We start from the raw sequence: 13,257 nt of genomic DNA on the forward strand, positions 1-13,257 counted from the left end.
ATGAAACAAGCTTTGAAAAGATGATTTGGTCACGTCCTAGACATGATAAGGAAGGGTTCTAACCATGGCTACAGTCCCTTGGAGAGCCATGATCAGAACACACACCCTAATCATCCAAGAAACAAAACTGTGACATATTTCTGCAGCTATGGAAAATATTGCTGTCATTCCTTCGTTTTTTTATTGTATGAACTGAAACCCATGGAAAAACAACACCCTAACACACTCTAAATCATGCCTATATGCAGCCTTGGGTGCCTAGAAACGAAACAACTCCTGAAACCAACAAAATACAGCAACCATGAAGTACAATCAAAAGCCGAGGTGCTGTACAGATTTTTCGAATACTTGCTGTCCAAACTTCGTTTTTGCCTCATAAATCCTGAGTATGTAATGTTTTAAAATATCTATAGGACTTGATTGAAAAGAAAAGAAACCATATATACATGCCTGGAATTTGTTTTGACAAAAACAAATCAATACGACAATACGACGCGACGGAACGGAGTTGAATCTCTTTTCTTATTCCTGCTGCCTTTCACTCGATTCTATGCTGCTGTTTTCTGCTAATTTTCGAAGGTGAGGTTGTGGGGAATGTAGGTGATGAAGGTGAACAATATAATATGTGTTAAAGGTGCCATTATATGCCTTTAGTTTGGGAGCTACAAGTCAAGAAGTTGAAGGTGTTTGAATTGTTTCTTATTCTCTTGTTTATTGCTGCTGTTGTTTTTCACGATTTCTCAGCTGTTTCCTTCTGATTTTTTTCTAGCATATGAGTGTAGGATATGTGGGTAAGGAAGAGGAAATATTATAAGTGGTGTTAAAGGACCATAATATACATTAAAATGGGAGTTACATGTGAAGGAGTTGAATGGATTCAAATTGTTTCTAGCTTTCTTGGTTACCGATTCTTTGCTCATTTTCTTGCTATGATTCACGTTATTTGCTAGCATAAAGGGGTTGAGGAGCTTCAAAGAGAATTATGGTGCATGTATTACCCATAATTATGGAGATTAAAAGTAGGAAATGAATACACTATAAAACCATTTAGTGGTAAATTTGAATAAGGTTTACTACAATTTTTGAATTGTCTTAACCAAATATTATTACTACTTCTTGCATGGTATAATAGTGTTTTAATCTTGCATTTTAAATTCTTAAGGTTTAATACACTCATTATATATATTTTTAATGAATGACATATTAATTTAGAATAGAATATTGCATGGCATGCTTGACTTAAAATTTAAGTATTTAAATGTTATGTTTAATTTCTTAAATATATTAAGCCTAAATTAATTCCTCCCCAATTGTTTACACATTTTAATTTTTAGCTCTAATTAAATATTGAACCTAAAAGAATTTATTTAATAACTTGGTTCCAACTAATTTTAATAAATCCTAAAATATTCTTTTTCTTTAAATTATATTATTTCTTGACTTAAATTAAATTTAGGAATATTTTCTTATTATTAATCTTATATTAAATCTCCAAACTCCGGTCCGGCCTCGCGTATTTATCCTGAAAAGATAAAACTAAACATCTACTTTTAAAATAAATAATCATGACTTAAAATTTATTAAAATAAACCAAACACTTCATATATTTATAAAAATTCATTTTTAATTTAAATAGTAGCAATTATGCATGGCTTATACGTAATCTGATTTATCGGGTTCTACAGCAGGATTCACTGGCCAACTTAAAGGTTGGTGGGATAATTATTTAAATCAATCTCAGAAGGATGATATTTTCAATTCAATAAAAATTGAAGATAATATTCCATTAGAAAATGTAGTTTATTCATTAATAATGACAATGATTGAACATTTTACTGGTAGATTCACTGATAATAGTGAACAAATTCGTAATTTATTAAGTAATCTAAAATGTAAAACACTTACTAATTTTAGATGGTATAAAGATACTTTTTTATCTCGAATTTATGAGATACCAGACTGTAATAATAGTCTTTGGAAAGCCAAATTTATAGATGGTTTACTCTTTCTCTTTGCAGAAAGAATTCGAAAAGTATTAAGAAATGATGATATAAATATTTCTTATGATAATTATACTTATGACAAATTAATAAGTATTTGTATCCAAGAGGGTTTAGCTCTCTGTAATGAATTAAAATTAAATAATCAGATTAAAAGACAAAATTTACTTGAGAAAAAAAACTAGGTAAATTTGTGATCAATTTGGTATGGACTTACCTAATAAAGGTAAGAAGAGAATTAAAGATAAAGTAGAAAAAATCTACAGAAAAGACATCTGTCTGATAGACAAAAAGAAAGAAAAAAGAAAAGAAAAGAAACCATGAATTACGGAAAGCTGAAAATTATAAAGCTAAAAATAAAATAATTATTTGTAGAAAATGTTAAAAACCAGGACATTATGGTAATCAATGTTGGGTTAAAAACAAAATTAATAATTTAGACATAGATGAAAATCTCAAAGATAAAATCAATAAAATAATAATGGATTCTAATCAGAATTTAGACAGTGAATATGAGAATAACTCAGAATTTAGTTCAGAATTTTATAATTCAGAAGATATAATAGAAAATGAATCTTTTAATTCTGATATAAAATGTGATAATTGTATACAAGGAGAATCTTGTATCAATCATTTAAGTGATACTGATAATAAAAATGATGAGTTTTATAAATTTGTCTCAATTTAAAGATTTAAATATTAATGTTTTAACTAATAATAATCTTTTAGAATTCATTAAAATAATTAAGGATCCAATATTAAAATATACTATAATAGATCAAATGAAAAACACTGCTTCAACAAGTAAACAAGAACAAGCTTATTCTATGAAAGAAGTAAAAAATCTTTTACAACAAAATATAGTAAACAGAATCATGTTACTATACAAGATTTGGTAAAAGAGATTAATAATCTTAAAGAACAAATAAAAATTTTACATCAGAATAATACTCATTTAAGTTATCGTATCTCTGTTATTGAAAATATCAAAAAAGAATCTGACATTATTGATAATAATCAAAATATTTTATTTAATGAGGATAATCATTTATCTGTTTTGAGTATGATAATATCTCAAAAACGGTATACAAATATTATTTTGTTAATTGATAATTCTTATAAGAAGAATTTCATTGCTATGATAGATAGTGGTGCAGATTTGAATGTTATACAGGAAGGATTAATTCTTACAAAATATTTTCATAAAACTACTCATTCTCTCTCTCATGCAGGAGGAGAAATTTTAGAAATAAATTATAAATTACTTAAAGCTTATATTTGCAAAGATAAAAACTGTATTCAAACCAGTTTTTGATTAGCAAAAGATATTTCTAACCAATTAATACTTGGTTTACCTTTTATTTATCAAATATATCCTTTAAAGTATGTTGATTAAACATGTATAAAAGGAACTTATCAAGGTAATCCTATTTCTTTTCAGTTTATAACTAAACCTGTTCATAGAATTTTAAATGAATTACAAGAAAAGATTGATAGAAAAACTTTTCAAATTAATTCTTTAAAAGAAGAAGTTAAAATTTTAACTATAGATGACACATTAAAAAATCCTAAATTACAGGATAAGATTAAATTTATTTATAATAAATTTTCATTAGAAATATGTAATGATCTTCCAAATGCTTTTTGGAATAGAAAGAAACATATAATCTTCTCTTTCATATGAAGAAGATTTTAAAGAAATAAATATTCCTACCAAGGCTCGTCCTTGTCAGATGAAAATTCTGAATATTTAGAATTATGTAAAAAATAAATTCATTCTTTATTAGAAAAATGTTTAATAACACATTCTCAATCTCCTTGGTCATGTACTGCTTTCTATGTTAATAAACATTCTGAGCAGGAAAGAAGAGTACCTAGATTAGTAATAAACTATAAACCCTTAAATAAGGTTTTAAAATGGATTAGGCATCCTATTCCTAATAAAAAAAGATTTATTAGATAGATTAGTTAATGCAATCATATTTTCAAAATTTGATTTAAAATCAAGATTTTGGCAGATTCAAATACAAGAATATGATCGATATAAAACTGCTTTTAATGTTTCTAGAGGACATTATGAATGGACAATAATGCCATTTGGACTTAAAAATGCCCCTTCAGAATTTCAAAAAATTATGAATGATATATTTTATCAGTATAGCAATTTTATAATTGTTTATATTGATGACATTTTGGTATTTTCTAATGATATTGAATCTCATTTTAAACATTTAGAAATGTTTAAAAATATTATTATTCAAAATGGTCTTGTTATTTCAAAATCTAAAATAATTTTATTTCAAACTAATATTAGATTTTTAGGCTATAATATTGAAAAAGGAAAAATTATTCCTATTCAAAGAAGTATAGAATTTGGTTCTAAATTTCCTGATATTATAACTGATAAAACTCAGTTACAAAGATTTTTAGGAAGTTTAAATTATATTTCTCCTTATATTCAAAATCTTACTAAAGATTCTGCTATCTTATATGATAGACTTAAGAAAAATCCTTTACCTTGGATAGATAAGCATACTAAGGCTGTTCAGATTATAAAAAAAGGTTAAAAATATTCCTTGTCTTATATTAGCAAATCCCCAGTGGGATAAAATTGTTGAAACAGATGTTTCTGATATATGTTTTGGTGGAATTTTGAAACAAAAAGATCCCCAAACTAAACAAGAATATCTGATTCGTTTTTATTATAGGAAATGGAATAATGCCCAAAAGAATTATTCTATAGTGGCAAAAGAAATCTTAGCTATTGTTAGATGTATTTTAAAATTTCAAAATGATTTATATAATCAAAAGTTTAATATAAAAACTGATTGCAAATCTGCAAAATTTATGCTTAATAAAGATTTTAAACATGATGTGTCTAAGCAAATGTTTGCAAGATGGCAGGCTCATTTAGCCCCTTTTGATTTTGAAATTATTTATAAAAAAGGTGAAGATAATCACTTACCTGATTTCTTAACTCGTGAATATTTATCTTAATGTATTTATTTACAGATATGTATTCTCGAAGTAGAGGAGAGTCCTCTTATAGAGGGCGAGGTGGTAGGGGAAAACCCCATAATATAATAGCACAGCATGGCAAGCAGAGGCTAATAGCCCAGAACTTATCAAGTTCATTAGCCAGTAATACTGAGCAGAATACTGAGTTATATAATTAGTTTCAAGAATTTTTGAAACAAAAGCAGAAATCTAATACAGTTTCTCAATCTTCAGCATCATATGCTAATATCATGAAAGAAGATGATAATGATTCAGCTCTATATAAAGAGACAAAACATCGTGAATTAATTCTTTTTATAGAAGAAAAAGATATTCAATGGGAGAAGACTCGTGGACTATCATGGAGAAATATTTAACAAATACATCATATGTATTTGGTTCTTATAAACAAAGAGGATTTTATGAAAATGTTCTGTTATCAAAAAAAAGTGTTGATATAACTCATTTTTCCAGTAATACTCAACAAAAAGGAAGTTATAACTTCTCCAAGTTCATTATCAAAAAGATAATATCTATTAAAGAATGGGGTATATCTCCAGTGGTTGAAAAAGCATTTTATTCTGATACTCATAAAATGAGTTTCAAATTTAATTTTTGGGATTATGTCGAGAGTTTTAATAAAACTCTATTTTATGAAAATGAGAAAAAGAAACATACATGGTTTCTGAAAATTTGTGAAAATATTTTTTATTATCTTGTTCCAAATTGGTTCTTCATCTGGTGGAAGATTTTTGGTCCATCAGCAAAAATTTTGCCTGAGGTTTTTATAAAACCAATGAATACTTGGTTAAATGTTTCTCCAAGTATTAAAAAATCTTTTTCTGAACATTGGATTGATGGCAAGACTTTATGTCTGTTTTTCATGGAATTTGGTATCCCATGGATCTGGAGATGGCAGCCAGAATTTGGTTATACTGATGAAGGTATCCCTTGCCTATGGAGAGTTAGCTCTACTAAATTTTGGGATAAACTTTTAAGAGAAGATCCAGCAACTGGACAGTTTTATGGCTCAGAAACTCTTCATCAAATAGAAGAAAAAATTTCTTCATATAAGAAAGATGTACAGCATCAACAAGAAAAAGAAAAAGATGCAATGAGTCCATTTAAAATTTTGACTAAAAAATATTCAGAAATTTACTCCAAAGAAAAATGGTAGAAATCTACATTGAAGAGATGAAAAAAGATCTCTACAAAAATATTGGATGTTCTGATTCAAAATCTGACAAGTCCATGGCCTCTGAATCAAGTGAAAATCAATTTATTCATCTAATGCAAATGCAAGATGCTCAAGATTCAGAGGATGATATTCCTCAATTTTCTCAGATCAATGATATTTTTGAAAATCTCAAAAATTCATTAAAAGATAATATTAAAGATGATTAGGATATTCATCTTTAATCATCACGTTGCATTACCAACTAGTGGATGATGACCTATCACATCAAAGGTGGAATCTCACATAGTGGCATGATAATATGATATCATGACAAAAGTGGGTGGCATATCACTATTTACTTTTTGATTTTTGTAACCATGTTATTGTTTGCTTTAATAAAGCATTTACTGTTTATATTTTTAGTTGGAATCCGGGGTTTCATGTCCGGCACTTCCATCTATTTATAGGACCATTCTGTGTTCTTAGAAGAACACGGTCGAGTTTGCTCCCCTCTATTCTTATCTTGTAAAAACCCTTCTTAATAAAAGCTTCTACTTATTCAAGACTTCTATTCTGATTACAATTCTGTAAGTTTACTGTTTTTATTTTTTGTTTTTATTTACAGTTTTAATTTTTATATTTTTGTATATTAGCCTGAATGACAGGCTAAACTATTTGTGTTAAATCATCTCATTACTAAACCATGATCTGTATTTATTTGTAACTTGGAATTAAATCGAAATGATAAAAGATCTCATTTAAATTTTGGAATTTGATGTAATATAAGGGTTAATTGTTGAACATAAGGTTGAAAGACGAACCAGGAAATAGTAAACACAAGGTTCGAGGTTAATTAGGAGTTATAAATTCAAGTTGTAGCCCTTCAGCCTGCTTAACCGAGAAATGTCGTTTAAGGCATTTATGGGTGATTTTTATGAATTTATGTTTCTAAAATTGTCCTCGATAAATCCTCTGTTGTTTAATTTCTCTGGTATATNCCGATACTTATCGAAACACTAAATACAGCTGTAGGAAAACAGCAACATAAGTGGCACAACAGACTGGAACAAAACCATGGGGAAGACGCACCTAGTCGACGCACTCGGAGGCGGAGGAGACAGAACAACGTGCATCGAAACACTAAATACAGATGTAGGAAAACAGCAACATAAGTGGCACAACAGACTGGAACAAAACCATGGGGAAGACGCACCTAGTCTAGGCTCTCGGAGGCTGAGAAGACAGCACAAGATGGTAAGTAGATGGAATCGGAGAGGAATGAGATGAAGAAGAAAACCGGATGTTGTAAACGTACGCAAGCGCCCATTTTGTGACAGCACAAAGTCGGAGAAAGCAATGCAATCCACGTGTACTTTTTTTAACCTGCAACCGTATCAAAACTGGTCATCACAAATTTATTGCCGCTTTCATTTAATACTAGGTATGGGGCACCTCAAATTTTGAGGTGTCTTACCCAGGTTTGTAGTTCAACATACGATCATTTATATTTTTTTCAGAAAAACTATGTGTTCATATTTGTGTAGGTCTTATTTAATAATTTAATTTTAAAAGCTATAAGTATTACGAGTATAGTAATTTTTTTATTTTCTTTTTTATTTGTAGTCATACAATTATTATTTCAAGTTGAAATTGTGCCTTAAAAAAGAAAAAAATACGAAAGTACATGGAATTTATAAAAGTGAAAATAGTTAGGAATATAATTGAGTTGGTGTTCAAATGAGAGAAGTTTAATAACCAGCCTCAAATTGGACATAAAGTATATGCTCAGCTTAAAATCTAATCAGGTATCTACTCCATATTATAAATTCGAAAATAAAGTATTCAAATTTAATTCATGGTAGTGGCTGTAAGGGTTTCACAGATAATGACATTGTTGACGCTAATGATTTATGAATATGGTAATTTTAACTTAAATATTAGCTGTAATATGAGCAATTAAACAATCGATAAAAGCACTTAAAACCTTAGTGTAATAAAATAAATTTGAAAACTAGTTGTTAATGTAGAAAGGATTTCAATAGATATAAGAATTTTTTACATGATAATTTAGTCGACGTATTTATGAATTTTGTAATTTCGAGTTTTTAAGATACTTAAACATGAGAGTTAATTTAATTTGCAAAACATCTGAATAAATCGCTACAACGAGGGACTAATAAAATAAATTAAAGTACATGAACAGAAATTGTTTAGAACTCATATTAAGAAGGAAGCACACGTCAATAATATGTAAGTAAAAGAAATTAATAGGGAGGCGGTTGATGTACTGTGAGGAAAATAAAAAGCAAATAGACAGAGTAACGAAGTGGAGAGTAGTTTTCATATACGTTGGTTTGATAGATTATAATCTAAAACTTTTTATTCGTGTACACATATGTACTACGACTAATCATTTCCGATACTATAAGTTAAATGTTTTATTATTCATTTAATGTACATAGTGGTTTTTATGGAGCTCGTTGGCATTTAGGGCTGTTTCAATGTCTGTTGCATAGTCTAGCAAGAGCGAGAGCTTTGATTCCATCTTAAGCACTCTTCATAAGACGATGACCCACACTGGGCTGGAGTAAATCTTATTATTAGATCTTCAACTTCTTTCTGAAATATGTAGTTGTAGTGACATTGTTCACAGTCGATACATATACAATAATGATTGTTTTCCATTGAATTTGGTTTATATATTGGATTTGTAGTTAGAAAAGATGGGTAATATTGAGAAATTATAACACGACAAGTATGTTAAGACTCGAGTAATTAAGCATATCAACATATATAAGGTAAGGTAGAGGGTACTAAGTGAATTTTCATATGAAATGTGTTGAGTCATAGATAATTTATAATAAATGTCGTGGTTGTTTTTGTCGACTTCAATAAAAGCAGGTTTGTCATCTGTATCTGTTATAGGTGGTAAATTACAAGTTATAATCTGTATTTAGAAACCTTAGTCATCACAACATTTGGTGTATTTTTGCCACCTATGATGTCCAAGAAAAGCTAGTCATCATGTGTTAATATCACGTGTCAATGAAATGAATGTTGTTATAAACAATAGAGCAATTTTGAAGACATGAATGTTTTTGTAACAAAAAAAATTCATGTTCCTATCCAATTTTAAAAATGAAAATATCTATGTGGTTAATAAAAAAAAAGATGGATTACAACTTACAAACTTTGGAAGAAGCTACAAAAATATAGAAAGGTATAGATTCATTTAATTTGTATACTTTGCAGATTTGAAGTTGGGAAAGTTGTACAACTACGCACACACAAACATATATACGGTATTATGCGAAAAATATGTTGATTTATGCAAAAATTGATTTAGCTAACGTCTATATATTTAGAATGGTATGCTTATTATTTTATGTTTGGAGCTAAATTTATTTTTATATAGTGGTTTTTACATTTTTTCATGGTCGTAGAAACACAATTATTATCTCGGTCTGAAATTTTGCGTAAAGAACCAATTATTAACAGAGTTGAAGATGTTTGTTGACGTATAAATAACATAAAAACATGTTGATTTGAGATAAAAGTTGAAGCTATGAAGTTGTTTTATATTTTACATGGAATATATGCATAAATTAAAACCTTTATCAGATGGCAATAATAATATAAGTTGGTTATCACAAATTTGCAAATAAAGTATTAAAATTGAATGAATGATAAAAAATATAAGGTTTTCATGTTTAACTATACTTATGTCGGTTGATCTATGGACGACATAACATTGGTTTTCCAACATTTGAATGGTTTTCCAACATTTGAAAATATTAAATGTTATTCAATCTATTGAATATTAAAATTAATGACTGCGGAAAGAAATTAATGAATCTAAGTAAGAGTAAGAAGCGGGAAATAAATAGCTAAGCATGTTGGATAATACACAAATAAGATAATAGTTTCATTATTAACTATGTAAATATATGTAAGGTAAAATAGAAGAAGATAAGTGACTTTTTATATACTATCTAAAATAAGTTGAACTATATATAATTTATGATAAATATTGTGACAACTGTTATTAACTTCAATACAAGTAGGTTATTCACCTACAACTATTGATTGGTGTCAAATCATAATTTGTTATTTTAAATTAAAAGGCTTAGTCATCACATGATTTGGTATGTTTCTGCCACATGTAATGTCTTAAATAATTTAATCATCAGTTTTTTATGCTATACGTCAATGAAATAAAACTTGTTATAAACAATAGAGCAACTGTACTTTATAATCCACATGTGAAGAAATTTGCAACTAAGAAGATCTTGAATATTAACTTGGTACGTAGACAAATATATTGATGTTCTGATCATATATTCAAAAATTTAGTAGAATTTGATATTTGATTAAAAAAATTTAGTCACGAATTTATATAGGTTTTTTTCTATATGTTATGGTTAATAAGTTTAGTATTAAGTAGATAATCGTAAGCGCTAAGTTATAATTTACAGAAAGCAATGTGAATGGGTTTACACATGCATGATTTGTTTACTATGACATTTCAGCTATCAAAATTCACAAATTTACTAAATTTGTAAGTCCTGAGGGTTTAAAGTTGGAAAAGATGTACATGCAAACACACACACATATATATATTGTAACGACTCAGATTCGACGACTGTCCTCACTGTACCAAGACGAGTCTTTCCAGCGTGCTTATGTCCTCACTCACACGCACCCTAGGAAACTTCTCAGGAGGTCACTCATCCCAGAATTGCCCCAAGTCAAGCACGCTTAACTTTGGAGTTCTTATGTGATGAGTTACCGAAAAGAAGATGAACATTCGTTGTATGAGTAGTACATATCAAATCTTTTTAAGCCCTCTTCAACTGTACAGTCCATTACACTGAACAGTCTCGGAATCCCTCTCCTTCCGGTGTAAGATCGGTTCATTCATGTTCTCTCCGTCTAGAAGCCTGCCAAGAGCCGCTCATTGTCCGTGCAACCTCATGGCACTTTCGGCCCCGGGCCTCACATATATTTTCCCACGTGCAAAAGATTTAGCTATTTGTATAAGAACTGATTTAGTTAATCGAATCGACTAATCTGATTATTATTTTTTGCATGAAGTCATATTTATTTTAATTGTAGCTGTGTTTACATTCTTTCATATTTGTAGCAACATAGTTATTACTATAAGTTGGGATTGCAATCGAAGATGTAAGAATGACGAAAGAGAAAGAAACTTGTGGAGGCAGCACAGAAAAGGTTGTATTGCGATAATAGTGAAATGTATTAGGCTTTTTTAAATTTAACATGAAATATATGCTCAAATTAAAATCTAATCAGCTAAATAAAATATAAATAAGTTATCACTTGCTCTAGAGTAAAATATTAATATTGAATTCATGACAATAACTATATGATTTTTATGTTTAACTCTATTGATGTTTATGAACCAACCATCTTCGTTAATTATTGTTCTTAAGATCTGAAAATATTGACGACATCATTTACAAACAACATAGGTGTAATAAAAATTATTTTCATTGGAAAATATAAAAATTATTTAAATAAATTAAGTATAATTTAACCTTTAATATTTTCGAAATAAATTTTAGTTATTATGGTGATGCTAACGATAAAGATTATAATGATAACGATTAAAACAGTAGTGATAATGTTATATTAATAGGTGTAAAATAAGTTTACTTTAAAATTTTAAATAAAAGTAAAACAACTAGAATATGTGGGCTTACATGCTGCCCATTTTTCTTCCTCATCTCACTACAACAAAAATGAATTTTCGCAGCGCACTATTAACAGCGCACATTAAAAGCACGCCGTTAATATTATTATTAACAGCGTGCATGTTATTAACAACGTGCATGTTTATGTGCACTGTTAATAGTATTAATTTTTTTTTTTAAAAAAATCGTGTGCACTATTAACAGCGCACATTAAAAGCACGTCATTAATATATTATTAACAGTGTGCATGTTTATGTGCGCTGTGATCAGTGGCCGAGTGATCAGTTGAGAACTGACTCCGTTCAGTCGAAGATCAACCGACTATTGTCTTATCAGTTAACCATTTGAATTCGTCATTCCCCCTAAATACATGCATATTTTAATAAAATGACGGTTATAATAATGATGCGTAGAAATAAAAAAAATCTTATTCTCAGAAGTTGAATCGTCCGGAATAATGATTGTGTCTCTTCAGATGCCTCACATTTCAGCTATAAATAAGAGTGAAAGAGTTAGACATCAAGCATTAGCAGATAAAGCAAGACGAGTGAGTTAGAAATGGATAAAACAGGAAGTTCCACATAGCCAGACCTTGCAGAGGAGTTTATGAAGTCTGTGGTTGCTACTCGGAAGGCTGCAATGGAAGATAGTATCTTTGACAAGATACTAAAGCTCTGGATGAAAATCCAGGAGCTTCAAACCTCCATTGAGGAAGGAGAGGTTGCGACCCCTAAAAGGGTGGCAACAACGAATAAGTATCGACGGCGCCTTTGCGTCGCTGATAATGTGGACATCTTCACAGATGAAGGTGTTTACCTTCTGCTCCTTCTCAAGGAGCGGAGGACTTTGAGGAAGATCGTTTTCTCAAAGAAAGGACTTTCTAAGGACCTCAACTGGAGGATTAACCATGTTGTAAACCTCCTGGAGGTCCACAGTGAAAAAAAAAATCACCCATGTACGCTCCCACCACAATAAATAAAATTATTATGTTTTAATGTTGGCTTACTCTTGCTGTCTTCTTATTTTCTGCATACTAACTGGTGACAACTGAATAAACAGCAAGATAATAACGTAAAGCAAATTATATTAAGACAAGTCGATTAAGCCAAGTATGTTGCGAAAGTGAGAAAACTTAGTCTCAGGTAATGGCTTTGTGAAGATATCTGCTGCTTGTTGTTCAGTTGGTATGTATTTCAGTCTGATTGCTTTCTTCAGAGCATGATCTCGGATGAAGTGATGCCTGACATCGATATGCTTGGTCCTTGAGTGAAGAACTGAATTGTATGTTATTGCAATCGTGCTTGTATTATCACAAAAGATTGGTGACTCTTTTGCAATGACTTCATAGTCTTTCAGTTGTTGCTGAATC

This window comes from Primulina huaijiensis, chromosome 7 (genome assembly GCF_012295235.1).
Source record: "Primulina huaijiensis isolate GDHJ02 chromosome 7, ASM1229523v2, whole genome shotgun sequence".
Taxonomy (NCBI): Eukaryota; Viridiplantae; Streptophyta; class Magnoliopsida; order Lamiales; family Gesneriaceae; genus Primulina; species Primulina huaijiensis.